General features: G+C 36.0%; 1 protein-coding gene across 2 annotated transcripts in view; it reads left to right on the top strand.

The window, feature by feature from the left end:
• The window catches only part of LOC138716166 (arylalkylamine N-acetyltransferase 1-like), a 34,666-nt gene that overhangs the window by 408 nt on the left and 6,631 nt on the right, over positions 1–27,627 (top strand). The window lies entirely within an intron of this gene.

Raw genomic sequence — 27,627 nt, 5'->3', positions numbered from 1 at the left:
ATGTGGCTAGTCGTTGAGCCTAGAGAATTCAGCCTTCCTACACTTCCGCACAGGCGTATTACCTATGTGCCAGAGAAGTTGCCTAGCAAGTACGGCGTTCATTCTGAAGAGTACGTACCGATACGTACGGTAACGCCTGTAGTGGCAGGAATGTGTACTGTTTGGAAACACTTACTGAGGTGAGTTTTTTTTTCTTACTGTCGGGATATGTGGAGAGGGTTAAGACGATTACTTACGTATTTGTTGACATTAACTTCGACGGTCAACATGGACACGGAGCATTTGATTTGTATTGTGGAATGTTGCCGTACGCAACCGATGATAACAAATACCCTGCGTACGACTTGCTCGCGCAAAACACAGTTCGAAAGAGGTTATGGTAGCACACAGACTTTACAGACCGCCATCTGTTGCTACGACGTTCAAGTTATACCGTACACGTTATCAAGTTCAGATTGAACTCCTTGATTAATAGGCAACTTCTCTGACATAAAAGCTGAAACTCGCTTCAAATCGCTGACTCACAACATTGACGTCATGACACACTTTGAAATGAACACCCAGTAGTTCATGTTGTATGTAACAAAAAACTATAATATCGTATTGGTGAAAAGTTAATAGTTTCTCCAGAAAAATAAAATGTTTCCCCCCCCCCAAATGTTTAACAACCTCTTAAGGCTGGTTCACAATAAACCGGGAACGAGAACTAGAACGAGAATTGGAAACGGAGGACGTGAAAGTGAAGATTTTTTATTCACAATAAACCGAGAACGGAAACGGTTATACATGCCGATATGTATGACAATATCGATATGTAAAGTCGATATTACGCAATCTGATGTTATATGTGTATAATTGACCAATGACGTTCTCTCATGAGAACAAACCAGCGAACATAAACACAGTTAACCAACTTCAGAATTTATGACACAGAATATTTAAGAATTCAATTGACGTGGTAATCTGGTCACATATACACGTAGCATATTTTGAAAGTGATTTCTAATGTATTCTTAATATTGCAGTTATAGTACTTTAATAGAGGAGAAGAGAAGGCCTGATACTACATAGGCTACTATATTGTACCAGTAGACCCAATCATGTTACAAAACGTGTCCACACCTGTGGAGTAACGGTCTGGCCGCGAAACCAGGTGGCCCGGGTTCGAATCCCGGTCGGGGCAAGTTACCTGGTTGAGGTTTTTTCCGGGGTTTTCCCTCAACCCAATACGACCAAATGCTGGGTAAATTTCGGTGCTGGACCTCGGACTCATTTCACCGGCATTATCACCTTCATTTCATTCAGACGCTAAATAACCTGAGATGTTGATACAGCGTCGTAAAATAACCCAATAAAATAAAATGTTACAAAACCACAATGACGTTACAGCTTGGTTACGACAAGTCTGAGCGAGCGAAACTGTCTGTTTACACAAACAGTGTGGTGACTTGGTACCATGGAGATTTCAATGCTAAAATGTATATTTTGTTATATTAGCGCCCCTAATTATTATAGAAGAAAATGTCAAAGTTTTTCATAGAGGAAAAAATTTTGTACCTAATCATACCTTTAAAAACAATTTTTGACTGGGGATAAAAAAATCTAAAAAATAATGCAAAATACTCCCGTCACAGAAACTGCACTAATTTTTAATGCCTGCTGATCATAGTTGGCCATGGATTAGTAAAAACAATTGAATGCAAGAATATTGTTGTTTATGGTTAATTTGTTACAAGGCTTCTAAACTTCTCATAGGTCAAGGCTTCTAAACTTCTCATAGGTTACATTATTATCGAGCTTGTTGGCGAGGGATCGGCGGGGAAAGGAGAGCGATTCTGACGTCACAAGATAGCTGAGCGCGCCAAAGCTCAAATGCTTCAAAGCAGTATCTCGTGTTTTTTCTTGTTTATGTTGTTTAAAATGCATTATGCCAGGTCAAAGGTGTGCTGTTGCGGTATGCAACAATTCTAACGATAAAAATAAAGAGTTGACTTTCTTTACCATTCCTAAAGATTTGGGAATTAGAAAAAAATGGGTAATTGCGTGCAAAAGACAGGATAAATTCAATCCTGATAGAAGTAGACTATGCTCTGATCATTTTAGAAATGACGATTTTGTTCCTGATTTTCGAGCAGCTTTAATGAAAATAAAGCCGAAACGACCGAGAATGTTAAAGCCTACAGGTAAGTTTAAATAAATCACGTAGGCCTATATAAGTAGCCTACATTAATACCAGCTTTGCATAACAATTAGATTAGGTTCATCTATGTTAACCTTCGAATTATTTTCTTTCTTTTGTAATCTTTGCTGGGTCGTAGATAACTTACAATTAACAAAATAATCATGCTACTTATACTAACAATCGCATACCAAAGGGGTGAAGGGTTAGCGACTGATACTAGTAATGCTTTTTCACTATAATTCTCATTATATTGATTTTATATTAAAGATTTATGACATTTTGTCCTTATAGCATATTCAGTGGGTTAATCATAAAAGCCTCCAGTGACTATTCATTGTTGAGTTATAATGATTATTGTAAATGAACGTGTGGCTGACATTTCATTACCGATACATGCTCCTTTTTCCAAACTTTAGAATGAGATATTAAAAAACATTCAATGTTACAATTTTTATAAACAAAGACTGGAAACTAGCAGACGAAAACGGACGGCAGACACTGAGATCAGACGAATTGTTAAGAAATACAGAAAAATAATGCAGTGACAAATGTAAGTACAGCTTTTATATACACGGTATAAACACTTTCAACGTATTTATATTATACCATGATACGTACACAATTGGTTTATACCCGTTGTAATGTTTTTATTTCAGGCGGTTATGTTTATAATATACGCTGATGTCGCTATCAATTTGAAAATAAAGGACCAATGAGCATGGACTCTTCGCGCGTCATCAGCCAATTAGCCATTTGATTGGCTAATGAAAAATGAGATAACCTATTGAATGTATAGAAGCCTTTGCATTTGTGAATCTGAGAACATGTATTTCATGAAAGAAAACGTTCAAATTATTAAATGGTATTATACTAGAAACAGTGCACGTAGAGTCAAACACGCAGCTAGCAAATTTAATTTCAGATGAGAGTTAATAAATTATTATATGATATTATTATTATTATTATTATTATTATTATTATTATTATTATTATTGTTATTATTATTATGAAATATACAGATACACAAAAACACACCCCAACGAAATACTCAACACACAACTCAACTTCAAAACACACACTCTTTGACTCTACACTATACCACAAGAACACACCCTCACAGGAAACAGAACAAGTGGCGCCAAGAGCAACAACGACCAGTTCTGAAGATGACCCATAAATAGGTCGAAACATGTAAACGAGGTACGTTGAAATTTAACACAAGAAAGACATACCATACATATTCCGAAGTGATACAGTGTTAAAAGTTGTGTAATCAAGATGTATTAATAAATTATTATTATAAAAAATATTATAATATTAATACGTGGAAAAAAATACTATTTTATATCCCTGTTATGCAAGGTAGATACAATTTATATCACCAGCATTGAAGATCATATCAAGAGTAATAAGAAATCACAGTAAATAGAAATTTGTTCACTGGCGGACATAATACAATTTACAATAATGAGCCTCATTCCACTCACAGACAAGTATTGGTTTTCTTCAAGAAGCTGTGCTATAGAAAATCTTCGAGGATGCTTCCTAAGCGTAGAGGGTCTTCGTACATTGATGTATTCAGCAGTTGTCATGGGCAACATGAGTTTATTGTACGCGTCGGCGGAGAGATTTTCGGAAGACTGTCAAATCACCGATTGTCTGAAGTCAGCCGGGAGAAGCCTCTGCTTCAATGAATCACGGAGCTCGTACATCCATTTAAAGAGGAGTAGGGAACTTCAACTATTGTGTGTACTTCCGGAATGAGTGTGTGCGCGCCGCCATCTCCCGGAATGTAACCTCTATTCTGCACAACTTGACAGCAGGGCCTGAGGATGTACAAAGTTGAGTATCTGCAGATATACAAGGACATCATTTTAGTTTTACTAACATTTCTAATATTAACCTGGCTATACCTTTGGATTAACGGTTGAGAACCGGAAACACCGTTTGCAATTCCCTTCCAAACTGGAGTTCGATGATATTGGCGTAAAACACAAACAAATCACTCTACTAGGTATAGGAGGGAAGAAAAGTAGTTCATCCATTTGCGTAAACTAGGAAATATCACGATTTTGAGTTTGATAATTTTCATTAGGTTTTTGTTTAATCAAAATACAATATTGCATTAACAATAAGTGTTTTTACTCACGAACTGAGTTATCCATTCGGACGTAGGCCTATTCATGATGCAGTGTATATTATACTGTCTAACAATAGCGTACAATATATAGAGAATGAAGTTAAATTGAAAAGTAATCATAATATGATATTTAAACACATTTTTGAAAATGGTGGCCGTTCATTTCGATACAGGCATTAGTTCTTTTGTGCATATTATCGCACTATAATCTATTGTACCTAATTCCAATTACAAGTTTCGTCCTTCGTACTAGTAACACATGTTGAAATAATTATGTAGGCCAACCTACTCTATAAAAGAGTATCTTACGTACTGTAAATTCAATCTTCACTTCTAACCGATCCGAGAAGACAAAATTACTCAGACATGCTATCTGCTGTCCGTCCAAGTGGTTTCGTCGCAGGGTCGTAGAAAGGGGGAAAATCACGTGACAGTTAATTACTTAACGAGGCCCTTTTATTTAAGTTATTTTAAACAGTTGTATAATATTACGTAGACGCCCAATTCCTAACAGAAATTGTGTTCAGAAAAGAGCTAAGACAGCCCAGCCACTAGCCTTTACAGAGGGGCGAGCAGAAGCGGGTGGGGGAAACTGGGATGCGACGTAGGCAAACGGACGTCAGCACCTGTGCGAAAATATGATTCAATATTGAAAGCTCTTTCGTCACTGGAAAACGCAAACATATTTCTGGAACGTACTATACTCACTAACTCAGTACTGTTTACTGTAAGGCGACTTTGACTGCATACGCGGCCTTGGTTCTGTGTGGAGGACGGTTGTAAATTTACTAGTAGAGGGGGTGAGAGTGAAGTAGATTAAAAAACTCACGTAAAATAAAAACTGAAGTAAAAATAAAATTATGTCCCTGTATAATAACAGAAAGTGAATGCGAAAAAGATCGCTTTTACTCACATAAATAATCAAGCGGGCATATTGAAGTGTCTACAGTAGGTCTATCAAGGTATAAGCATATAACCAAGCAAGGTATCTCAATGGGAAAAAGAGTGAAGTCACATTCGAGAGGTCCCGATTTTAAATCACGAAATCGTCCAACATAGTACAGATATTGATTCAGAATTCTTATATTCATAATTATAACATATATGGTAGACGTTTTGCAGACTACGCTGATATAGAATAGAATGTTTTATTTTCGCAGGCAGAGTTAAGGCCATAAGGCCTTCTTTTCCACTCAACCAGCCTTAATACAATAGTGACACACACATTTAAATCATGAATATTTATAATAATACACTAAAGATTCCCTAATAACATTCTTCAGTTAAATTTTAAGACTAGTATCTGTCTGTCTGTCTGTCTGTCTGCCAACCAGCCTATCTATCTGCCTATCTACCTACCTACCTATATCTACCTATCTATATATATATATATATATATATATATATATATATATATATATATATCTACCTACCTATCTATCTACCTACCTACCTACCTACCTATCTATCTACCTATCTACATCTGTCTGTCTATCTATCTATCTATCTATCTATCTATCTATCTATCTATCTATCTATCTATCTATCTATCTATCTATCTATCTATCTATCTATCTATCTATCTATCTATCTATCTATCTATCTATCTATCTATCTATCTATCTACCTACCTACATCTATCTATCTACATCTATCTATCTATCTATCTACATCTATCTATCTATCTATCTACATCTATCTATCTATCTATCTATCTATCTATCTATCTATCTATCTATCTATCTATCTATCTATCTATCTATCTATCTGTCTATCTGTCTGTCTACGTACCTATCTATGTATCTATCTATCTATTTTAAATCTACCTACCTACCTATCCATCCATCCATCTATTTTTATCTATTTATTTATTTTATTTATTTATTTAATGCCCAGATACTTGACACAAGTCATTCGTCTACGTACTTCCCAGTAGAGTTCGCCCGTTGACTTATACTAAAAGTCTTTTAATGATCTCTGCAACCTCGGACATAGAAGGCCAAGATACATGTAAATGTCAGCCAAAAAGGAAAAGACCACATTAAGCGTATCCAACAATTCGACTATAAATACTGTAGCACACGAAAACCAAAAACATGTATTAGGTCCTACAACTCTGTAGTGGAGCATGTTGTTCAATAAAAATATACATAAAGATACACACATTGTGTTAAGTTATGTTTATGTTAATTTAAATTGCATTTTAACTGCATTATGTTTCGCTGAACATAGCATACAGGGTGTTTCCGGGCTAGTGTTACAAAGTTTCAGGGATGATGGGGAAGGGCACATGTATCAATTTGAGATAAGGAACCCTGATCCGGAAATGACTGAGTCGAAAGTTACAAGCAAAAATAGTTATGGGGAAATGAAATAATTTTATTCCTCTGTACACCTTATCTATGTATATTTACCTGTACATCTTACACATACTGCATTCATCTGACGTTGTTTACGTTGTCTACTTACAGTATTCCGTTCAGTGCGCTGTCTGAGGGGTGGGGACAGGAAACTACACTAAAGCAATGCAGATAGCGTAATGTGTAACGGACATGGTCGGTCCTGATATGCACGTCTGTAGACAGCAGTGTATGTGTACAAGTTGCAGTGTCCAGTCGATCAGTCCTAGTGTAATGGAGGAGTACAAGAGAGCGGAATAAGCAGACCTGATTTTCGAATACGGATGAGCCAATGGGAACAGTAGACAAGCTCACAGATTGTATCGCGACAAGTACCCACGTAGGACACATCCGGCCCATATCGTCTTCCCACGACTGTTCCAAAGGTTAAGGGAAGGAGGGCACGTGGTGCGAAATTACAATTCCATTTCCACACAACTATTTTGGCTTATAACTTTTGACTCAGTCATTTCCGGACCAGGGTTCCTTTCTCAAATTGATACATGTGGCATTCCCCATCACCCCTGAAAGTTTGTAACACCAGCCCGGAAACACCCTGTATATCTGTAATAAATGCATGTGTGTAAATATAAACAAATTTAAAAAACGCTGCGTTAGGCATATTGCTAGCTTCAAAATATCTTTTACTGCAAGAATATGAACATATTACTTGGCTATTTAACGACGTTGTATCAACTACTGGCTTATTTAGAGTCGATTGAATTGATGATAGCGAGATGAGGCCGAGGATTCGCCATAGATTATCTGAAATTCGCCTTACGTTGGGAAAAACCTCGGAAAAAACTTAATCAAGGTAATCAACCCAAGCGGGAATCGAATCCACGCCCGAGCGCAACTCCGGATCAGCACGCAAACGCGTTACCGCCTGAGCTACGCCGGTGGCACAACATAATATAAACCGACTGTCCAGACAGGAGATTTCAAAGATACAGTTACGGGTGTTGTAATAAATACGTAGGAAAGCTAGCTGGAGTATCAGCGAAGGGCTGAGGCTGCTGCCAGGTTGCGAGGAACAGAGAGGTGCAGACGCCATTGTTTTGATATTACTCACAGAGGAATGAGACGAACATTTATTAAACGAGTTCTCATTTAGATTTGTGCATATATATACACGTATAATTTAGCAGCTAGAAAATCATTTGGCTGACAAGAGAGTGTTGCAGCTGAAACAAAAGCGACGGCAGACAATGCGGGGGAGTCTCCGTGCCATTCGAGCAACAAACGCGCGGACAGCTACGCTACGTTTAAAACTATCCCAGCCAAACCGGCACGCAACGAACTGCTACCAGGACAAGAACGGCAATTTCCTGTACCTGTGTTGTGCTTCTGTTTTTAATTTCCAGAGTCATTTATTTCATAATAAGTGTTCGTTTGTTTTCTGTAGTTACTCTTTTGTTCTAATCAATTACGCTTTAACAATAAAAGTAAGCGTTTTATTGAATTCAGAATTCAACTTTTTTTACTTCTTTCACATACGGCCTGTTTCTCGAAAGACGAAATAATGACTCATCAGTTACTAATTCTCGATGTTTAAAGTTACTAGTACCGCAATTTTACTGTTCGGGTTTTCGAAAGTTTTATACCGGATGAGTAAAAAGTATGGAACAATGCTCGTACCTTTCTTGTTTCTAATTTTATGAAGAAACTATTTATACAAAAGTTGTAGGGTATCAAAGAAGGAATATTTTGAACATGTTTTCAAATACTATGCTTTTCATTTAAAAATGATGTATCAATGAGTCTCTTTTTTTAAATGGCACCATGTTGCCTATTTATTTCCACATTTTTTGGATTCTTCAGGTTCTCAGTACGTACAAAATCATACTTTTTTTGCCATTTGTAAACTATTGTTTTGTAAAAATTGCCTCTTTTGATGACAATGTATGTGCACTGAACTATGGGAAATTTTAATCAACTTTAATAGTAGACCTAATATTTTATGACTACAGAATCAAGGTATTATTGTCGAAGAATATTATTTGGTGGTTTTAGATCAGGAAATCTCCTGCAGATAACATCTTTATTTTGAAATAAATAATAGAAAAACATCATAGTAAATAAAACAAAGAAACGCACATATTATTCATAGACTATGTGAAAGCTTTTGACACTGTGAATAGCAGCATTCTTTTCGATATTCTTAAAAATAAAGGAATGCCTAATCATTTGATAAAGATAATTAGGAGCATGTATAAATGATCAAAGATATGTATTTCTGGGTAAGGCCATGGGTTGAGACAAGGTTGCAGTTTATCCCCTGTCCTTTTTAATTTATAGGCTATACTGACGAATATCTAAGAGAGTGGAAAGGTAAATCAGGTGATTATAGTTTTGACATGGGGAGGACAAAAATATATGATGATTAAGGAATTGTAGCCAATGATGAGAATTCCTTACAGAAAGGAACATACGAAATGTAAAAGGTCATGGAAACATACAATGTCAAAATATCAACATCGAAAAAAAAAAGTAATGGAAAAACCAGATATCTGAGACGTAACAGGCGAAAGCCTAAATACTTGAAGATAAGAACAGAAAGAAGAATATTGTCATTGTCATTGTCATTATTATTATTATTATTATTATTATTATTATTATTATTATTATTATTATTATTATATACCATTAGGAAAGTTCAGGATAACACAGAGGATTTGGAATTGAACGGGTTACATCAGCTGCTTGCCTATGCGGATGACGTGAAGATGTTAGGAGAAAATTCATAAACGATTAGGGAAAACACGGAAATGTTACTTGAAGCAAGTAAAGAGGTAGGTTTGGAAGTAAATTCCGAAAAGACAAAGTATATGATTATGTCACGTGATCAGAATATTCTACCTAATGGAAATATAAAAATTGGAGATTTATACTTCGAAGAGGTGGAAAAATTCAAATATCTTGTAGCAACAGTAACAGATATAAATGATACTGAGGAGAAATGCCTGTTATTATCGGTTGAAAAGCTTTTGTCATCCAGTCTGCTGTCAAAATATCTGAAAGTTAGAATTTATAAAACAGTTTTATTACCGGTTGTTCTGTATGGTTGTGAAACTTGGACTCTCGCTTCGAGAGAGGAACAGAGATTAAGGGTCTCTGAGAATAAGGTGCTTAGGAAAATATTTGGGGCTAAGAGGGATGATGTTACAGCAGAATGAAGAAAGTTTCACAACGCAGAACTGCACGCATTGTATTCTTCGGCTAACATAATTAGGAACATTCATTCCAGACGTTTGATATGAGCAGGGCATGTAGCACATATGGGTGAATCCAGAAATGTATATAGTGTGTTAGTTGAGAGGCCGGAGGGAAAAAGACCTTTGGGGAGGCCGAGACGTAGATGGGAGGATGTTAAAATGGATTTGAGTAAGGTGAAATATGATGATAGAGACTGGATTAAACTTGCACAGGACAGGGACCGATGGCGGGCAATGAACCTGCGGTTTCCTTAAAAGCCATTTGCAAGTATTATTATTATTATTATTATTATTATTATTGTTATTATTATTATTTGCACACGATATAGAACGATATACTTTACTTCTGGTAGTGTGGAAGAGAAGGCCTCATAGCCTTAACTATACCAGAATAAATAAATATAGGCTATGCAACACGTAGTTTACTTATAAGCCAAGGTTTCGATGATGACGTTATCTGGTAGACCTATAGCTCTGATGGAAGGGGTGTGCTAGTAATTTCGCTCGCTTTGTAGCAACTCCGCTGCAATGATAAAATGCTTATGTATCATATTCTCTTTATTTCCTTCACAGCATGTCCCGAGACAGCTCAAAGAAAGAGGAGGGTCGACAGGGCATAAAGTGGATTAAAAACTACTATACGACGTGTTCCCCTCGAGTAAGACAAGAAGATCCCCAAGTCAAGAAGTGAAATTAACTTTTTATACAAGAACACGGACGGCTTAATACTATCTCACTTTTACGACCTCTTTCAGAAACAAACGCAAAGATGGGGATTATCCTCTTAAGGCGATCTGATAACGGGTAAATTTTTAAGCCCTTTTGAGGCGTAAACTTATTCTCTATGAAAATGGTATTATAATGTTTAAAAACAAAAGAGTACAGCCAAATAAGAAACTACAACTGTACGCAGATGTTTCTCCTCTAAAGTTTATGTATTAAAAACATAAAATTCTCATACTGTTAAATTTGCATTAGCTAATCTGCCTAGTGACGTATGGTAGTATCGAATCATTGACAGTAAATATTATTCACATATATATTTATCAATGTTGGGTAAAAACTGTAGCACGTATGGGCGAATCCAGAAATGCATATAGAGTGTTAGTTGGGAGGCCGGAGGGAAAAAGACCTTTGGGGAGGCCGAGACGTAGATGGGAAGATATTAAAATGGATTTGAGGGAGGTGGGATATGATTTTTTTATTTTATTTATTTATTTAACCTGGTAGAGATAAGGCCATCAGGCCTTCTCTTCCCCTCTACCAGGGGATTACAACTACAATATTAAGAATACAATCACAATTATAATTACAATTAATATTAAATTTACAAATACAATAAAAATCAAAGTACTAAAAGATTAACTGATTAATAAAAGCTAGACAATTTATTGTAAAAGTTAAGAAGAGAGAAGCATTTCTTTTATTGATTAAGTAAAAATTAAACCTACTCTACGCAGTAAGAAAATGCTTAATAAGCTTGCTTTTGAACGCTACTAAATTCCGACAGTCTCTGATGTCACTGGGTAGGGTATTCCACAAGCGCGAGAGCGAGATTGTGTATGATGATGAATACGATGATGTCTTATGTGTTGGTATGGCTAGTATGCGGCTATTTTGCGTGCGTGTGAAGAGATTATGATATGATGACAGGTAACTGAAACGGGAGGCAAGGTAGGTAGGTGTAGAAGCGTGAAGGACTTGGAAAAGGAGAACAAGAGAATGAAAATTTCTACGTTCGTTGAGCCGTAGCCAGTTTAGAGTTTGAAAGGATGGGGTAATGTGGTCAGCGCGACGGACATCGCAGACGAAGCGAACACAAGAATTATGAACACGTTGTAATTTTTGCGATGGTAGAGACTGGATTAATCTTGCTCAGGACAGGGACCAATGGCGGGCTTATGTGAGGGCGGTAATGAACCTCCGGGTTCCTTAAAAGCCAGTAAGTAAGTAAGTTGGGTAAAAACTATCATCTCATATTTAATAGCACTATTAGAACACAACTCTAACACACTTTAAGTTACCAACCGCAAGAATCAATTTCTTAAATGTTTATCTTTTAGTCGTGTATTTCATCATACATAATATACAGTACAAACAGAAAGAGCCGTAAGTAATGTCATTAATTTCAGGGGTTGTTCTTTGAGATATTTCAAACAAACAAAGTATAATACAATTTTGATAGTTTTCGCTTCTTTTTCGAGATAAAAATTGTTTTATATGAACAATTTCGTAGCGTGTTTTGGGAAAGCCATTGATTTAATTCCCAATGTGTTTAGTCAATTAATAAATACATTAATCGACTTTTATTGGAAGGTCAAATAATTGAATTAGCATGAACAAAGAGAGCAGTGTATTATGATAATAAATAATTTTATTTGTTTCCTTTAAAAATGCATAAATTTGATCCGAACAAATGTAACTTTTCGTTCTGCAAAGGAATTTTAATATTGCAGTGTTTTACTGAGTATGCGCTGTATGTTATAACTGAAATATCATACATAATTCTCCCTTCTCAAAGTTCAATTTATTCAGGCACAGTGCATAGCCTAATTATCCCTTCTCAAAGTTCAATTTATTCAGGCACAGTGCATAGCCTAATTATCCCTTCTCAAAGTTCAATTTATTCAGGCACAGTACATAGCCTAATTATCCCTTCTCAAAGTTCAATTTATTCAGGCACAGTACATAGCCTAATTATCCCTTCTCAAAGTTCAATTTATTCAGACACAGTACATAGCCTAATTATCCCTTCTCAAAGTTCAATTTATTCAGGCACAGTACATAGCCTAATTATCCCTTCTCAAAGTTCAATTTATTCAGGCACAGTACATAGCCTAATTATCCCTTCTCAAAGTTCAATTTATTCAGACACAGTACCTGAATAAATTGAACTTTGAGAAGGGATAATTAGCCTACGTTTAGGAAATAGTGTTGTCACTTCAGATCAATATGCTGTAGTTTTGTTAATTCGGCCACAGAAGACGGTGATATTATGTTAGTCATACAGAGAATGAACTTCATGGCCGTAAAAAATGCTGCTTGAAAGCAACATCATATAAGTAGCAAAATTTGATTTGTTATATTGAATTATTTCAACGTTACAATTGTTTATTTGTTAAAACGTGTATATGTATGTATGTATTTATTAACACTACAATTAATTGGGTATACACCCGGTGGCAGTGATATATAATATACAATAATTACAATTACATGAAATAAAATAAAATAAACGTAAATGAAATAAAATAAAATAAACGTAAATCTTTAAATAGTAAATGCAATAAACCTAGGACTATAAATAAAAGCTAGTCTATAATAACGCCTACGATAAGCAAAAGTAAATCTAACTTATAAGTACTTCTATTTCACCCAACTATTACCAATTTAAATAATTACATATCACCTTAATTAATTACATACTAACTTAATTACATATCTTAATTAATTACATTCACCTTAATTTATTTACATATCAACTAAATTACATATCATCTTAATTAATTACATATCAACTTAATTATATATCAACTCAATTAGTTACATGACATAACTTAAATAATTACACTGCACCTCCAATTACATTTTCAGTCTAATCTTCTCAACCTTTCCTTAAATGTATTGATTTTAAGACGACCACCCTGAAAGATTGCCGCAGGTAAGCTGTTCCAGTCTACTATTGTGCGGTTAACAAAGGAAAATTTTGCCACGTCCGTTCTTTGTTTTCTATATTTAAACTTCCTAATATGATCAGCCCTTCCTAAGTATGATGGTGTTGCTAATCTAGCATTGATATCGGTCCACGCTTTGTGTCCCATTTGTGCCTTAAACAATGCGGTGAGTCTGGTTTTCCGTCGCCTTGATTTGAGAAGTTCCTACCCTAAATCTTTCACTATCTCCTCACCATGTCCGTTCTCCATTTTGACATATTTTGCTGCCTTGCGTTGGACCTTTTCTATTGAATCGATTTGGTTTTGTCTGTACGGATCCCAACCTACTGCTCCATATTTCATAATTGGGCGAACGAGGGTTTGTATGCTAATTCTTTTGACTTTCGGTTAGATTTCTTCAGAAAACGCATAGAGAAATGTAGTGCTTTCCAGGCTTTCCTTGTGGTATTAGTGACTTGTATGATAACGTTATACAATTTGTGTTCTTCTGTTTTGTGTGCTTTTGGAAAATATAATTTCAATTAATACTCTGCCATAAATGTTGTAACTAAAACCTTGTGCATCCCTCGTGGTTATCGTACGGCTCGTCCTTCGCCCGCACGTTACCTGTACTGTGTCTACGTTTTCATTGTGTCTACGCTCTACTGTATTCTTCTTCTTCTTCTTCTTATTATTATTATTATTATTATTATTATTATTATTATTATTATTATTATTACTAGCCGTACCCGTGCGCTCCGCTGCACCCGTTAGAAATAAATATAAAGTAATTACATAATTAAAATAGGACGTTTGATTCAGGGAACATTCGTGTTTGATAGAAGGATAAATCGTTTAATATGTTACTTAATTTAAATTGCATCCAAATAATTAAAAGGCGATCATTTTGGTCCAGAGACCACTCATTGGTGCAATGACAATTCCTTTAACATGTTTCTAATTTTTATTACATGCAACCATAGTTTAATGAACATTGACATCTTTTAGATTTAATGTGTATACTTTATTTTACTTGTTATAGGTTTCCATTGAATAATGGTAATAATTTTAACCCTTGTTTTCTACGTATTCAGTAAATGGCGTTTGGCCCACTATGGTTCTGAACCCTTCAAATAACTTAAATTATATTATATAATATTACATTACATATATTATATTATATTACATTATATTATATCATATCAGAAGTTACTGTAATAACATTATATCATTATGTCCATCTAGAGAAACTACACTTTCCAATGGTGAAATAATAATTAATTATACAAATCGGTTGATTTAGCTTCCGATATTACTTCATACAAACACAGAAACATTCTCTGTAGGCTATCTTTCATAGCTTTCGATTGTTGCTGTCCAAGGCCCCTTATAGACGAAGTCATTTGTTTTTTTATTTCATTATACGGCCTTAGATGGCAGTTATTTTAATTTTAAAACTCATTTATCTCATTAAATATCAGTCCTATCAAAATTTTTCAATGAATAAAACTTATCGCAAATTATGTTTAAAGCAACTTTTGATATGTAACATTTTTTCACAAAAATCAATAATAAGCGAGATATTTCGATTTATTTAATTCAGGCCACCTTATAACCCCCCTTTTAAATAATGTATTTTGAATGCCATATAGCCTAAAATCTAAGTTACAACGAACTTAATTTATATTCCAATTTTCATCGAAATCCGTTCATCCATTATCGCGTGAAAAGGTAACAAACATACAGACAGACAGACAGACATACAAACAAAAATGTCAAAAAAGCGATTTTCGGTTTCGGGGTAGTTAATTATGTATGTTATGACAAATTATTTTTGGAAAATAGAAAATTACCAGAAAAATTTCGGCTACTGATTTATTATTAGTATAGATTATTACTTGCTAATCATAGATGGACATTGATTCAAACACCTTCTTTACTTTCATATAAATTTCCACTTTTCCATACGCAAGTACAAACTGATATTCAATCAGCAAATTACTACAGATGGATTAGAGATAATTAAAAGCTTTGCAACACGGACAAAACATTATCTCTTGTAAATGTTCCTTTTTGATAATGTACAGGTGGTTTTTCAATGCATGTAATTCCGAGAGCTAAATATTCTTTCAGAAGTACAGTAGGTCTCCGTGCAGTGCCAAGTCGACCACACACAATTTTTGGCACCATGCCACGGTGCCAACACGTGACAGCTGAGGCTGGATCCCCTCGTCGTCAGCTGGCCTGCTCACTTAAGAAACTGTCAATACTGCGGTGGGTAATGAAGTTATTTAAGCAGGACTGGGGTGAAGGGAGCTTTCTTCGGCTTTGTGTTGATTGACGAATTGTTCAGATGGTCCCCAGCTCCCTTCCTCTCTCCTTGCCTGTTTGCTATACTCATTTGCATCCCCACATAGGAATGGGCTAACTTGCATTCACCCCATAGGCATGGCGGGAACAGCAATTCTTAGACGCTGCGGCTTTTACAGTGACGAAGATGATGTGGATTATGATGATACTTGTTGTACTTATAGTGTTGGTTCGGTATTGGTAACAGTGGTAGTGATGGTGATAGTAACAGAGTTGGTGAAATCTGTTGTGGTAGTAGCTGTGGGTCATTCCGTGAGGAGTAGGAAATGCCATCAAAGTTTTAAAATCATAAGACAAGAAGTATGATTTTTATTTAAACCCTTGTCTACAATATACAGGGTGATTCAGACCACCCGTAACAGTCATGTATTTCGGAAACTAGTGCATGAAAATTTTAGAGACAAAAATATTTATAACTAAACCACATGTGAACTTTCACTTGATCTTGATTTCATCAATCAGCTCTCTCAGTGGCGTATTACTTTAAAATTTCAAATGGGAGTCAAATAGGGTACCATTGGATAGAGCTCTTCAAAACAAACAACTTTCATAGGAAACGTTTTTATTATTTCCTTCTTTTTCAATGAGAAAACGTACGAAAAGGCAATGGGTAATTCGTACCACCCGTAACTCATTTATTTCGGAATCTAGTGCATGAAAATTTTCGAGACAAAAATATTTGTAACTAAACCACATGCGAATTTTCACTTGAGCTTGATTTCATCAATCAGCCTTACCAGGAAGTAGGGTCAGTGACGTATCACTTTAAAATTTCAAATGGGAGTCGGGTCAAATAGGGTACCATTTGATAGAGCTCTTCAAAACAAACAAATTTCATAGGAAACGTTTTTATTAATTCATACTCTTTCAATGAGAAAACGTACAAAAAAACAATGTCATCAATATTGAGAAATGTTACAATACGAAAATGTAAACAAGACAATTAATGTTGACATGTTACTGAAAGGCTTGACAATTCCATACATTTTTTATAAACTTTCAAACTATCTGCCGTTCTGAGCAGCACACACCTGTACTCTTCTTCTAACACTGTCAGTGACTCCTAATACTTCGGCGTGGTCAAGTCACTGGCAGAGTAGGAAGTAATAAAAACGTTTCCTATGAAAGTTGTTTGTTTTGAAGAGCTCTATCAAATGGTACCCTATTTGACCCGGCACTCATTTGAAATTTTAAAGTGATACGCCACTGACCCTACTTCCTGTTAGAGCTGATTGATGAAATCAAGTTCTAGTGGAAGTTCACATGTGGTTTAGTTATAAATATTTTTGCCTCGAAAATTTTCATGCACTAGTTTCCGAAATAAATTACTGTTACGGGTGGTCTGAATCACCCTGTATACATCCTATTTACAAGGATATTTTAGTGGGAAACTGTTTCCCTTATGAAACTTAGCTTCAAGATATCATCAATTGAAGCAGTGAGATCAATAATAATTCAAGTCCATTTTTTACACAAGTTTCGAGAAAAATGCAAAAAACTTTTTTTTATTTCTTACCTAATTATTATTTTTTGCACGTAATATTTCTGGTTGTTTTAGAGATCAAGACAAGGTAGCATACCACCTTTTAAAGTCGTAACACTTGTAGAAATATCCTAAATTTAATTTCAAATTTGCAAAAAAAATAATGAACGGAAGTGGACTTGAATAGTTATTGATCTCACTGCTTCAATTTTGTTGTTGCTTAATTTTTTCATAAAAATTTCAGTGATTTTAAGGTCAGTATTTTCTTATCTTATATCATGATATAAGTAAACTTTTTTAAGGCTGGGCGCACACTTATCTAGCAAAACTGCTTTAAGGGGTTAGGTACATCTTACAGCAGTAAAATTTTGGAAATATTCAACATTTTTTCCACCATTACTGTATCCTGTACAATAATGAAAATTGGCATGTGTAAAACATTGTCCTTGTGCTATATGAAAAAATATTTTTACGATTTAAAAAAAATATTTATTTTTTTTTCTTCAAAATTCATTTCACTGTGCAATGAAGAAACATTTCCCACGTAACTCAAAAACTATCCAACATTCTGTGATGAAATATTTTGTATGTATTTATGAATGTCATATCTACAATATGATGCAAGATCACTTCTCTACCTTTGATAGATTGTCTAATAAAAAATAAATTCATTTAAAAAATGGTCAAGTATCAGTACTTTCTTCTAACACAAAATAAAAAAAATATATTTATTAAGGAATGTAGTTGAAAGAGCATGATATTGTAAACATGAGTTTCAGTAATAAAATAAAAGAGAGAGAACATGAAAAAGTTAACGAGTTTATAAGTTATGAGGGAAACGCTTCATGACTGCACAGTGAACTGCCACCATTTCTCTGTTTTACCTGAAAGACTAGATTTGCATAATATATACGTCACTGTGTACGTTAACAGAAAACCACAATTCCAAGTCACACAGAGATTGTGTGCATTCGGTGTGGGTCTCTGGCGTTTCGTAGCCCACGCGAGTCGTGTGGATATAAAGGGAAAAGTTGAGACGGTGTCGGGTGGAGTTGCCGGGTAGCTCAGTTGGTAGAGCGCTGGTACGTTCAACCAGAAGCCCCAGCATCGATACCCGGCCCCGGAACAATTCTCCCTTGAAATTATTCAAATCTCCTTTACAGGGAGCTTTACCTGAAAGACTAGATTTGCATAATATATACGTCACCGTGTACGTTAACAGAAAACCACAATTCCAAGTCACACAGAGATTGTGTGCATTCGATGTGGGTCTCTGGCGTTTCGTCAGCCCACGCGAGTTGTGTGGATATAAAGGGAAAAGTTGAGGCGATGTCGAGTGGAGTTGCCGGGTAGCTCAATTGGTAGAGCGCTGGTACGTTCAACCAGAAGTCCCGGGATCGATACCCGGCCCGGAACAATTTCTCCCTTGAAATTATTCAATTCTCCTTTACAGGGAGCTTTACCTGAAAGACTAGATTTGCATAACCAAAAATGTATTAAAATAGGTTTAAGGAGTAATAGATGGTAGTATATTATTATACACACTATTTAAAGGGTGTAATTGATGTTTTGTTATTTGAAGTGTTGTATCAGTGAAGAAGTGTGTTGTGTCAGTGAAGTGTGTTGTGTCAGTGATGTGTGTTGTGTCAGTGAAGTGTGTTGTGTCAGTGAAGTGTCTTGTGTCAGTGAAGTGTCTTGTGTCAGTGAAGTGTCTTGTGTCAGTGAAGTCTCTTGTCTCAGTGAAGTGTGTTTGTTTCAGTGAAGTTTCATAGTTTATAGTGGCAGTGCAAAGTATTTGAACAGTGAAATGCTTTTGAAGTGTTAGTGAAATCAGGATAGTGTCAGTGAAATGTGTCGTAGTTCCATTGCAGTGAGTTGTCAGCGGATACTTGTGCATGTATCATACTCGTGGGTTTTAGTTTGAACTTAAGGTTAAGAAACAAATTTTATTTAATTTAAATGGCATTTTAAGTGATCGTGCTTCACTTAATTTAGGATGCTCCTCGTTAATATTATTATTCTAATAGTATTATTTTATTATTTATTATTAGTATTAATTATTATTATTATTAATTTATTACTGTCATTATTGAGTGTAATTAGTTACTACTGCCACCGGATATTCATCCATTTGCAGTGAGAATAAATATATACACAGACGTCACAAAATACGCCACTACTGACGTCAACATAGCGTTAACCGTTTAGCGGACCAAGAGAGTGTGAAAACTCTATTATTCTCGGGAGCGTCGCTTGACCTGCCGGCCACGCAAAACAGTTAAGGCTGGTTCACAATAAACCGGGAACGAGAACCAGAATGAAAACGAGAAGCAGAGGACGTGAATATGAAAATTTTTTATTCACAATAAACCGAGAACGTAGACGACTATGCATATCGATATCCATGTCAATAACGATATGTAAAGTCGATATTACGCATTCTGATGTTATTTGTGTACTGTATAATTGATCAATGGCGTTCTCTCATGAGCACAAGGCAGCCAACATAAACATAGTTAACCAACTTCGAAATTTCAACTGAAACATTTCATTAGATACGGTACTATAAATATGCCCATGCATCTTTATTATCACAACCTATTTTAAGTCTACCATAACGTAAAATAATTACAGAAGAAACATTTGTAATAGAACAAAAATGAACACAACAGTAGTTATTGAATTGAAGCATGAATATGTAGTGTGTAATGCAACCAATACAGCAATGCTAAATGCTATGATTTATTTAACGACGCTCGCAACTGCAGAGGTTATATCAGCGTCGCCGGATGTGCCGCAATTTTGTCCCGCAGGAGTTCTTTTACATGCCAGTAAATCTACTAACATGAGCCTGTCGCATTTAAGCACACTTAAATGCCATCGACCTGGCCCGGGATCGAACCCGCAACCTTGGGCATAGAAGGCCAGCGCTATACCAACTCGCCAACCACGTCGACTACAGCAATAAAATATGATTCACTTACGATCGGTGTTCAAAGATGCAGCTATTTCTTATTTTTATATGAGGTGCGCCGGTTATCGCAAACGTGAGGATTTTCCTCAACACTCAATATTAGAATCTCATCAAATAAAACTTGCTCCATGATGCAAAGCACAGAACAAAATAATGCATAGGTTATGTCACGGTCTTCTTGCTACAAAATATTATACGACAAAATAGCTTTTAGATGGCAATAGAATGAATCTAGTGGGCTGTGATCGAAAACGTGAACGCCGAAGTTGAAACTTGGCCAACTCTCCGTTCCCGATCCCGGGCTCCGGCAAGCTTTTCGTTAATTGTGAATGCTCATATTTAAATGTACACATTTTAACAATTTTACCGTTTTCGTTCCGATTCTCGTTTCCGGTTTATTGTGAACTAGCCTTTAGCTGCGGGACAGCAAGAAAATAACCTCGCTCTAGATTTGACCAATCGGCTACCATTTAAAATTTATCTCGATTGGTAAGCTAAATTTCGACGAATAGTTTGATATCAACCAGGCAACGTCGCAATGGACATCACAAGTTTTTCGTCAGTCAACACTCAAGGTGCGAGAGAGTATAGCAAGAACCACCCACGTTGAGGCTGCGGTAACTACGTGGGGGGATTGTTCCTCAAGGGACAGCGTACAACGAGCACCACTGCACACCCCTGCTTCGCCCTCAGGCTTTACACAAGGGAAAAGTCGTTCCAACCCCCTTCCCTTCCATGCTGATTGCATTTCAGCGCCCACCCTCAACAAGTGCAGCCACCTGTGCGGGAGCAAAATCAAGCTAAGCTCTCGTAAGGGAGGGGGGAGAAAACGAAAAGCTTTGAAGGAACGACTCAGGGTTGGAAAGGGTGCTACCACGTTATTATCGGCCACAGTGAGGCTTCGGGTATGAGATTATCTCCGCCCATATTCAGCGCTGCACATATCAGGATCTTTAAACGATGCTATTTAGCATAATTTGACTTTGTTCAACGTCCCTTTTAAAAACTATAGAGACTATTCAGGAGCGATGAGTTAACAGACCAAAAGCGGAAAGAAAATAATCTAAATACTCAGGAAAAAAGCATATATTTCAAAAGCTGCTTTATTTCTTTACACGATATAACTTACTATCGCCCCTCTATCCAAAAGACAGCACAACTGTACTGCCATTACTAATGATACTGTTTTACTTTTTAGTGGAAAAACTTGGACTGACGCTTATTATAATGCAAACTGAGGCTAGAATTAATAAAAAAAATGGTTCGATTTAAATTCACTTGTAATTAATAGAGATAAAACGAGCTATCCCATTTTCTTTAAATAATAAAGCTAATAAACCAATTTCATATATACTAAAAATTAAAATGCATAATTCAGATTGTTGGAAGTAAATCCCGAAAAGACTAAGTATATGATTATGTCTCGTGATCAGAATATTGTACGAAATGGAACTATAAAAGTTGGAAAATGTTATGTTTTATTTAACGACGCTCGCAACTGCAGAGGTTATATCAGCGTCCCCGGATGTGCCGGAATTTTGTCCCGCAGGAGTTCTTTTACATGCCAGTAAATCTACTGACATGAGCCTGTCGCATTTAAGCACACTTAAATACCCTCGCCCTGGCCCGGGATCGAACCCGCAACCTTGGGCATAGAAGGCCAGCGCTATACCAACTCGTCAACCAGGTCGACTGTAAAAGTTGGAGATTTATCCTTCGAAGAGATGGAAAAATTCAAATATCTTGGAGCAACAGTAACAAATATAAATGACACTCGGGAGGATATTAAACGCACAATAAATATGGGAAATGCCTGTTATTATTCGGTTGAGAAGCTTTTGTCATCTAGTCTGCTGTCAAAAAATCTGAAAGTTAGAATTTATAAAACAGTTATATTACCGGTTGCTCTGTATGGCTGTGAAACTTGGACTCTCACTTTGAGAGAGGAACAGAGATTGAGGGTTTTGAGAATAAGGTTCTTAGGAAAATATTTGGGGCTAAAAGGGATGAAGTTACAGGAGAATGGAGAAAGTTACACAACGCAGAGCTGCACGTATTGTATCCTTCACCTGACATAATTAGGAACATTAAATCCAGACGTTTGAGATGGGCAGGGCATGTAGCACGTATGGGCGAATCCAGAAATGCATATAGAGTGTTAGTTGGGAGGCCGGAGGGAAAAAGACCTTTGGGGAGGCCGAGACGTTGATGGGAAGATAATATTTAAATGGATTTGAGGGAGGTGGGATATGATAGAGACTGGATTAATCTTGCTCAGGATAGGGACCAATGGCGGGCTTATGTGAGGGTGGCAATGAACGTCCGTGTTCCTTAAAAGCCACTAAGTAAGTAAGTAAGTAATTCAGATTGTTCCGATATAAATTGCAATTGTTCAGTTATTAATGAAGTTAATGAGGTTAAATACTTAGGTATAATTATTGACAATCATTTAAAATGGAATAATCGTATTCATTATATTTGTAATAAATTACGTAAAACATTATATTATTTTTTTATTGTAATCAATATTTTGTCAATTAACTGTTTACGTGTAATTTATTTAGCATTATTTCAATCTATATTTATGTATGGTATTATAAATTGGGGTGGAACTTATAAATCCAACCTTTGTCCGTTAATTTTATTACAGAAAAAAGTATTAAAAATTTGTTTAAAAAAGCAGAAAGATTACCCAACTGAATTGTTGTTTCAACATTTCAAAGTTTTCAACATTAAACAAATGTATTATTTTATTTTATTAAAATATTTTTATAGAAATTTTAATAACTTTGAAAGGTATATACATAAATATAGAACTAAAAATATGAATTCTCTGCGTTTGTCTGAACCAAAATGTAAAACCAATGCAGCTTTTTATCATAGCATGAGTCAAGGTCCCAGATTATTAAACAAATTTTATTCCAATAATATTTCAACCTCGAATCCTCTCCAAATTAATAACAGAATAAAAAAAATTGTATTGGATTTATAGTTTGGGTTTAAACATATTAAACACTATTTAATCTGTATTCACTCTCAATTTTTATTTTATTTTTGTCTGTATTGGAATCCACCATGTATTGTGGGTCCCTATCACCACGGCATGGCGCGTCCTCAGGTTGCGGATAGAGGAGACGGCCTCCAGATATGGAGGGTAGCTGCGAATATATTGAATAAGCAGTCGTGGACAGCCGATAAGGGGTGGTCCTCCAGCTTAGGGGTTGGGCGAAGGGCTAACAACCCATCACCGTAAAAACAGCTTGTTACGAATCCCTACAATAAGCCTCGGAATAGATGGAGAAAGTTACACAACACAGAACTGCACGCATTGTATTCTTCACCTGACACAATTAGGAACATTAAATCCAGACGTTTGAGACGGGCAAGCATGTAACACGTACGGTATAGGCGAATCTAGAAATGCATATAGAGTGTTAGTTGGGAGACCGGAGGGAAAAAGACCTTTAGGGAGGTCGAGACGTAGATGGGAGGATTATATTAAAATGGATTTGAGGGAGGTGGGGTATGATGATAGAGATTGGATTAATCTTGCACAGGATAGGGACCGATGGCGGGCTTATGTGAGGGCGGCAATGAACCTTCGGGTTCCTTAAAAGCCATTTGTAAGTAAGTAAGTAAGCAAGTATTGGAATCCCCTTCTAAGCACAAGTCTTACTCATTCAGGAGTGGGCTAGATTATCTTTCATTGTATTTATTAACTTGTATTCATTTTAAACTTACTAACAATAATAAATAAATAAATAAATTTTTATAGTATTAAACGAGATAGTAAGCACTACAATATTCCACAATTGTTTAATTATTTTACGACGCTTTATCAACCGCTATGTTTATCTAGGGTCTGAGTGAGGTGAAGGTGACAATGTTAGCGAGGTGAGTCCAGGTTCAAGCGCCGAAATTACCCAGCATTTGCATTTAATGGGTTGAGGGAAAGCCCGGAAAAAACCTGAACCAGATACCTTGTCCCAACCAGGATTTGAACTCGGGCCTATTCGCTTCACAGTCAGGCACGCTAACCGTTACTCCACAGCGGTGGACTGATATTCAACACCATCTCCATGATCCTAAATATTCCCCTCATGTTAAACGTTCTCGTCTCCTATGATATGCCACTGTTATCTTCATGATTTCTTCATTGTCACGTTCTTTGTTTTTGACATAACCATTTCTATTAACACCACCTTCAATGTCTTTCTCTCCGTCCTCTTCAAACTCATCTTCATTTCTTTCTCTTCATTATTCATATTATCTTCTGCATGATCATTTATCTCTATGTTTTCCATATCATATTCTTCAGTACATCATTATTTTTCTTTTTTTTCCCATTCTTCTATTTCTTTCTTAAAATTTCTTATACTTCATCCTTTCATTCATTTACATATTCCGTTATCTTTACCTCCATATTTTTATACATTTTTCCCTCAACTTCATATTCTGTTTCCTTCCTTTCATATATAGCCTATAGTACCGTATATAATTCCCTTTTCTTTTTTATTTCATTCATTTTCCCTGATCTCCCATTTATTTCATTCGTGGTCTTTTTCTCTTTCTCTTTTTTATTTCACTCATTTTCCTTCATCTTCCATCTATTTCGTCTTTATATTCTTTTTCTCCATCTCTTTTTTATTTTACTCATTTTTCTTCATCTTCCATTTATTTCATCTTCATATTCTTTTTCTCTTTCTCTTTTCTATTTTACTCATTTTCCTTCATCTTCCTTTCCCTTCAGATTCTATTTTATTCCTCTTTTCTTTTTCTGTTTTTTTCTCGTCCTCTTCTTCCTGTCCTCTCTATCTTCATATTTCATTTTTTCCTTTCTTGTCTCTTTTCATACTTTTCAGCATTCATCTCCTTTTTACGTATTATCATCTTATTTTTATTTTTCCATTCCTTTTTTATACTTTCTCGCCCTCAAGTTTCTTTTCTTGGACACCTTCTTCTTCACTGCTTCCTTTTTGTTCACTTGCCATTTCTACGCTTCTTCTCCTTTTTTCTTCTTCTTATTTGTTATCTACATAATCATCACAATTACTATCACGTGACTCTGTCCCGTTCCAACGCCACAAGTATTACGAAACAACTTCAAAGGTTACAATGACTCCTAGTCTCCCCAAGTTCTACCCAACAACTATTTCATAAGTTTAGACGTGATGTCAGGCAAACTGTTACGCTTAGGTGTTTGAGGTGTTGCCGCATAACAAGGCGTTCATTAACAGAGGGATATGACTGACAAAGTACAACATTTTAATTATGTTTAAATACACCATTAAACATATTTACACATATTTAGGCCTACATATCTAGGAGATGAAACCTGATGATATGTTAAGAAGTGAAATTTTATTACATCTCTTTGATGCAGTATAATATTCGTGTCAAGTAACAAAACACTGTCAGAGAACTTCCGAATGAAATTTTTCCAAGGCCTAAAGCGATAACCATCATGAGACTGATACAATGGAATTGTGTGCTTTTGAATGCCAACACTTCCACCGTTTTACCTTCTGGAGCTATTCTTTAGCCTGCCTACCTTGGTAACTGGTTCACGAGTCTACCAGAAGTATGCTATGATCACAGACAGATGAAAAGTATACTTCTTGAAACCTCTTGAAGTGGTGAGTTTTCATAAGCTCCTTTGATTCTGAAGGCAATACATAAACATATTTAGGGCCTTAAACATTTTCTTCTTCACGATGGCAATGGAGATACGAATACATGAGGAGTGTTACACAGTTATTTTAAAAAATCATATCCCGAAGCTAGGCCCTTTCGGATGTAGAAATTTGTAGGGAGATTTCTTTTTTAAATGGAACGCATAAGGGAAAATCGCTGTGAGAATCCATTATAATTTGTGAGCTGTCCTTGTGAGCATAAAAATTAATACATTTATTTGCAAACAATGTGAAAATTTTAAAAACAATTGAGTATGGGTTAAAAAACTATCAGAACAACGCAATGAATGTAATGACGAGAGGTACTACAAGAATAAGCGTCATAAATTGATGTGATAAACATGCATTAATAGTACATTATGCAACGAGCCTATAATGACAGTAATTAAGACGCAAGTATGTTTGTTTATGAAACGAGCGCAAGCGAGTTTCATAATTTTCATACGAGCGTCTTAATTACCATTATAGGCAAGTTTCATACGACTTTTTATGCTCGACCATATTTCTAACTTGAAATTATTCAGAAGTATCATTTTATTTGTATCTGTCTCAAGATCGGAAGTGACCTAGTGCATAGCTCGTGTGAGATGTGCGCAGACGCGAAAGTATTGATTTTTTCCGAGGAACAATAATGTCATTGACCTTAATGTAGAGAATAACATGAACTAATTTTGGTATAACCTGGAAATTGATTTAGAATTCAAAAACGAGATGACAAATTGAAATTATTTGAATATTATTTACAATTAACGCTAATTATTATAATAACAGAACATAACCTTCTGTGACAGTATTGGATTTCCAGCCTCCGTGACGTTTCCCTCGTTATCTTTCGATTGCATATCCGAGAATAATCGAAAACCTGAACTTTAATGAATAGGTGTACTTTAATGACACGCATTAAAGTACTGCTACCAGGTGTATAATTACTACATTTCGGCATGGTCGAGCATAAAATACATTATTATTATATCAGGGATCTAAAACACAACTGCACATAATACTATGCAAATCTGGCTTTCAGGTAGTAGCTCCCTGTAAAGCAGGTTTGAATAATTTCAAGGAAAAATTGTTCCGGAGCCGGGTATCGATCCGGGACTCATCGCTTAGCGCGCGAACGCCCTACCGACTGAGCTACCCCACAACGTCACAATTTTTCCTTTGTATCCACACAACTCAAATGAGCTGACAAGACGCCGGAACTCAACTATGAGTCGATGAAAGAGTAATGGAACGGAGAAAAATTCTCTCCGGCGTCGGGATTTGAACCCGGGTTTTCAGCTCTACGTGCTGACGCTTTATCCACTAAGCCACACCGGATTCCACCCCGGCGTCGGAAGAATCGTCTCAGTTTTAAGTTCCACCTCTTGGGTTCCCTCTAGTGGCCGCCCTCTGCACTACGTCATAGATATCTATGAACCTAGGACCGAAGTCCACACATGTGCTGAGGTGCACTCGTAATGAGTAACTAGATGGCCGGGATCCGACGGAATAAGCGCCGTCTTAAATCACGAAGTG

Source organism: Periplaneta americana, chromosome 16, assembly GCF_040183065.1.
Source record: "Periplaneta americana isolate PAMFEO1 chromosome 16, P.americana_PAMFEO1_priV1, whole genome shotgun sequence".
NCBI lineage: Eukaryota > Metazoa > Arthropoda > Insecta > Blattodea > Blattidae > Periplaneta > Periplaneta americana.
This window is presented reverse-complemented; position numbering and strand designations above follow the sequence as displayed.